The following is a 6,107-nucleotide window of genomic DNA, read 5'->3' as shown; positions in this document are numbered from 1 at the left end:
TTGGTAAAGGAGTTGTAGTTATGTATTATTAATGATTTGGATTGAATTATGATTATTGTTATTGTTGTTAGTGATGTCAACTCCTGACCCCGGAGTTGAGGCCGTCACACTTTGTGTGTGGTGATTTATGATTTCTTAGTTTTGTTGTGCTTATTCATCTTTGATGCGTAGCTAACATCTAAGATTGTTTGTTAATCTCTATTGAAGCGGCAATGAATATAGTGGTTTAGAGCTTGCCATGCTAGCATAGGTTTATGTATGAATTGACATGCATAATTCGTGGGTAATTTTAACCATCTTATTCACCCTATGTAATCACGATAGATAACTTGCTCTTAAACCATTATGTTTTCAATCTTTATAAACATATAGGGACTAAACATAATTGTTGTCTATTTAACTTCTATCTTAATTGTGGATGTTTGATAGTATGGTGTACGTATGATGAAAGTTAGCGTATACTAGTTTCGTGTTATCTGATTAGTAGTCATCACCATCATATGCTAAGGTTAAAGAACATAACTTTGAATGAAGTATTTAATGAATTTAGAAACCCATGTTTATTCTCATATAAGTAATTCAATCTAAATTCTCTTAGTTAATGTTATTTAGTATAATCTCTTGGTTAAATCAAAACTCAAATTGTTATTTGTCTTAGCATTGAACGATAATCATACATTGTTGTATTTTCGCGCGTGTTTTAGTGCGAACACCTAGCTGTTATATGCTATATGTGTTCTGTGTCGCCAGGGTATTTTCCGGGTATTTATCGAATATTTTATTTTATGTTAATACTTTCGTATTAAAAGTTATACGGCCCAAATCTTGTTTTAATAGTTGATATTTCATACAAAATAATTGGCCTTATTTTTCCTAGTATGCTTGTACCATATCGTTATTCCGAACATCAAGTTAATTTTAAAAAAAATCGTTTTGCGAAAAATGACTTTTTCGAGCCCTTTCGGGTGTAAAAAAACCCACAAAAATCATATTTTTATTTTTATAAAATCGTGGGACTTTTAATTATTCTATTTCTTTGTATTTTTGAATTATTCATAATTTTTGGGTTTGGCATATATATTGTATATATTTAATATTTAAAATTTAAAAATAATTACTCAAAATTTTTGTTAGGCCATTAATCAATTGTAGGGGGTGAATACAATTAATATAATCAACTCGACAAAGATTCAACAGAATCAACAGTTTTTATATTAATCTTATAAAAACTTATTACACATGTACTCTCTCGAAAGGATGAACAAATATCCTTGAGAGCTGCTAGGTTATGCGAAAGATATAACAATCTCGCAATGCTTATAGCATGAACCTAATATGTGCTTTATATAGAGCACAACTACCAATGTATAAGGAATCCTATTCTATTGACAAGGAAACCTATACTATTGCTTCTGAGATAAAGTCCTTCACCGCCTTGAATATCCTGTTTCCTTTTCCTCCTCGAAGATCAAATGATGTGACAAATACTGATTTCCTTATCCGTTGACATCATCATCCATTGAAATCATCATCCTTTGATATTTAATCATTCGTTGATGTTGTCATTAGGGATGAGAAATTAATCCAATCCGAAAGATATCCGATCTGAAACCTGAAGGTTTGGATATACCGAACCCGAAGTTTTGGATTTGGATTTGGATTTTAACTATACCAAACCGATACCCGATCCGAAATCCGAATTCCAATCCAACCCCGATCCAAACCCGAAAACCGATTAAAACCTGACATATTTATTATAGATTATATGTAATATTTTAGATGTAATACATATAATTTACATAGTTTTCTTGTGAGTAATAGTTGATTGTTATCAAAATTGTCAACACTTATTTAGTAAATTATAACTTTTTATTTCAAAATCAGCTTTTATTATGTAAGATGTACTTTGTATATATTCATAAAAATAATAATTTAAGACGAAATATTAAATATTATGTTATCAACATACCTTAGATATTACTCAACATGTCAAACTGTGCAATATAATGTGTTTAACTACTTATTAGTTAATGTATTTTAATTTTAGCTATCATATAAATGTGATCAATAGTATTTATATGTATAAATAATATTAAATTTAACTACATTATTCATAATTTTGGATACCCAGAAAATACTCCATCCGATCCGAAACCCGACGGATTTGGATTAGGATAACCCGAAAATATTTGGATTTGAATTTGGAGTTTACAATACCCGATCCAAACACGACCCGTTTACATCCCTATTTGTCATCAGCATCCGTTGATGTATAAGTTCTGAAATGAAATTCTGATAGTTTCTATTTAATATCATCAATTTCCTGTAACAATCTCCCCCTACTTGTTCATTATGAAATTATGGACAAGTTCCAATAGAGGATGTCAAAACTATCTAAATGCAGGAATCAAGTATGCATATTCAATCTTGCTTCAGTGAATATCAGACTTTAACTCTTCATCCGGAACTGCTTCTTTAACTTGAGCAATGTCAGAGGTTAACTTCACTTCCTCAGCTCATAATGCTTCCAGAAATCTTCCTTCTCTGACCAACTTGGATGATTTATGCTTCAAGTAAATTTTCTTCAGTATCAAGAGCTTGAACTACTGTATAGAATAAATCTATTAAAGTTTAAGATTCAGATTCCTTAGATACTGACTCGAGCTTTGACTTTAGTCTTTGAAAACCTTGACTTTTCTTTTATCTTCTCCTTTCCTTTAAGCTTCATGTCGGCAGTTCCAATAGTTTATGATCTTAGACATCTTTCATCTTCTTCCTGAATGATTTTACTTATAACTATACCTCTGGTTGGTCTGTTAGAAGGATCATCTTCATAAAGTACTTGAAAAACAACAACAATATCTGCATTTGTTGTCTTCATAGAATTTTTAAAGTCTTCCTCCGTTTGCTTTAGCTGTTCAAGATCAACTCCAGGATTTTCCTTTACGAATATTCTTCTACTTACCTCAGAATTAAATAATTAAATCTTTGGATCCTTGTAGAACATTGTTGTGTTTCTTCCTTTAACTTTCAGAGTTTGAAGATATTGGCTTGCTTCAGCACCAGCTTCTTTCTCCAGAATACCTTGGTCTTCATTAGAAACATGTGTGACTTGTGAAGATTGTTGTATTTTAGTAGTCACAGTCAATTTTTCAACTCTTCTTTCAATCCTCTTATTTCCTCTTTTACTCTCCTTCTGTTCCCCCTTATTACCTCCATCAAAATTTTCATCATCAGTACCTATCAATGACAGTTGTTTGCATTTAGATTTATCAATTTTCTCCCCCTTTTTGGCATCAACACCAAGCAGTAGAGAAATAATCAACTCCATTGAATTCTGTACTTCGGTAAGTTGATCAGACATTTGAGCTTGATGAGTTTCCAATCTAGATTGACTGGCTTCGATTGCAGTTTGTCTGACTATTATTGGTAAAATTTGTTTCTGAATTTCCTGATGAGTAAGCAGCTTTGAAGCAATCAACGATTCTTTAATCTGATTGATTTGAGTAGTAGTTGCTTCATGAGCTGTGTGTAAGGATCTGACAACCAAAATTGATGCTTTCAGATGATTCAACACATCAGGATTTGTAATTTTCTGATCAGCTGTTTCCAGATGTTGAACTGCACGTGTTCTGGAAATAGGATATGTATTATATTTCCAATAAGCATTCCAGAGATTATCAGAATAATCCTTCTTCTTCTTAGCATCTAACTCTTTTATTTTCAGTTGTTTCACATGCATAGGCATATCTTCAGGAAAGAAAAGATCATCCTCAAGATCTATCATATCATTAGATACATGAATTTCTTTATCATCATTAGATTCTTCAATAGCAGTTGGATCTTGTACTCATTTCTGAACTTTATCGTCAACTACAATATGCAGAATAGAATGAAAAATTGATCCAGTGGCTTTAGAAGCTTCAACACCTTCAGTAGTTATCTCCACATCTTCAAGTATTGTAGATAAATGAATTGGAGCTTCAAAATTAACTTCCAGGAGTGCAGGTCCTGTAGAATGCTGCGGTGATTCTGAAATGGATAAATCTTTATGAATGGACTATTGTTGTGATGGCCTCAACCCCGGGGTCAGGAGTTGACGTCACCAACAACAATAATAATAAACATAATATAATCCAAATCATTAATTATACATAACCACGACCCCTTTACCAAGACCTTTTCCAGGTTTAAGTATGATTTAGGTTACAACTATTACAAAACCGACTTACAACAAACCATCCTGACGTAATTAACTTAATACAGGAACTCAATAGACCATCTTTGGTCCAACACAAATACCTCAGAGGAGCCTGACACGGAAGGAACTGGAACTCTGCCCTGACTATCACAGAAGAATCCTCTATGCATCTGCAATACATATATAAAACATTCTACAAGGGTGAGCAATCAATTGCTCAACAGTACCACTATATGAATAACAAGTAAAACGATTTAAAGCAAAACTGTTATAGGAACAGAATTCATAACTTGTTAGAAACATGTAAAACAGGTATAAACTGGATATCAAAACTAGCATGCTCTGTAAAACAAAATCAATTGTCGTGTGTTGTGCATAAATACTAGAGTTCAATTTTAGCATGCTATTTTCATTTTCAAACCTTCCGTTCCATTACAGGAACCATAAAACCATTTTTCCCGTTACGGGGACCCAAAACCAATTGTTCCGTTACGGGAACCATAAATCTTGTCCCATCACAGGACCTATAAAACGTGTTCCTCTCCGGGAACTTCAAAATCACTTGTTCCATTACTGGAACCACGAAATCATCTGTTTCGTTACGGGAACCACTAAATCACAGTCAGATATGTATTGGATATTATCTAGGGACGGCTGATCAGGACTCCGCATAAATTATCTAGGATAGTTGGCTGGACTGTCACACAAATATTTAGGAAAGCTGATCGGGCTTTCACGCGAAATCACCGGATCCGCAGAGACTAGCTAGGTCTCTGATTAACTATGCTGGACTAATCGGTTATATTATGCGCGCAACCGAATTAGCCACTTACGCAAAGTTATCCAATATCTGATTCGTTTTATCCAGTTTTCAAATCTACTTTTACCTATCCCTTTTCAAAACAATTTTATCACAGCACACTATTCAAAACTTACTTTTATTTTAATCACATTTTAGAGATAGGTACTTTCAGAAGTTACTTCTCCCTAAAATATATATTTAACAACATTTTCAAATACAGGGGATACGTAACTTAAAACGTTTCTGTTCCTGTTTGAAAAGAAAACAACATTTCATTCATATATACTGAACCATAAAAGAATGGTCAGGGGTACTTGCCTTGCAGAGCTTTATAACTGATTCTGATTGACCTTGGACTAACTTGGACACTCGACTTTACCGCCTTACTAACAGACTATCCTGGAGCCGACTTCCACGCTCAGGTCCTTCGTTCGGAACCTCGCTGTGCTTGTCGACTGATCACAGGGTTATCTTCAGTTCCATACCAATTCTTGAGTTCTTCGACTAGAATCTACAGAGTCGAAATACCCTACGTTAGACGTTTAGGTATGCTTGACATATCCTCAATAACATATCTACCCTTCGATAACAAATCCCGACTCGTACTTATATACATTATTACAATACACACATGAATTTAGGGTTCACGTTCTCGAAAGTCGGTTCGGTGTTTGTTTCCAGAAAATACGTATACTAGTTATTTTACGAAATTAGGGTTATTAGGTTTGGAAAAACAATTTACCACTACATACAATCAGGTTTCGCACAAAATATATGTATATACTTATTTATACTCGCTCGACATTCCGATAATTACAGGGTATGTCCCGCATTTTCGAATTTAATTTCCAAAAATTTGGGCAGCACCTCCTCTATTTATCTGCCTACCCGTCGAACAACTCGACGTCAAATCAATTTACAACAACTATAACGACAATCCAATCACAATCCAAATGCATGAATCCCACTCACCGATTCATATCAATAATATCCGAAGAAATCCATAAATTTCCAAAGTTCAAATCAATTATACTTACTAATTATTATTCGTATTTTATATTTTTAATTTGTAGGACTCAGAACAACGTCATCACCGTCCACCGT

The sequence above is a fragment of the Apium graveolens genome, chromosome 1 (assembly GCF_009905375.1).
Source record: "Apium graveolens cultivar Ventura chromosome 1, ASM990537v1, whole genome shotgun sequence".
NCBI classification, from domain to species: domain Eukaryota; kingdom Viridiplantae; phylum Streptophyta; class Magnoliopsida; order Apiales; family Apiaceae; genus Apium; species Apium graveolens.
The sequence above is the reverse complement of the archived record's forward strand: the minus strand, read 5'-3'. Positions refer to the sequence as shown.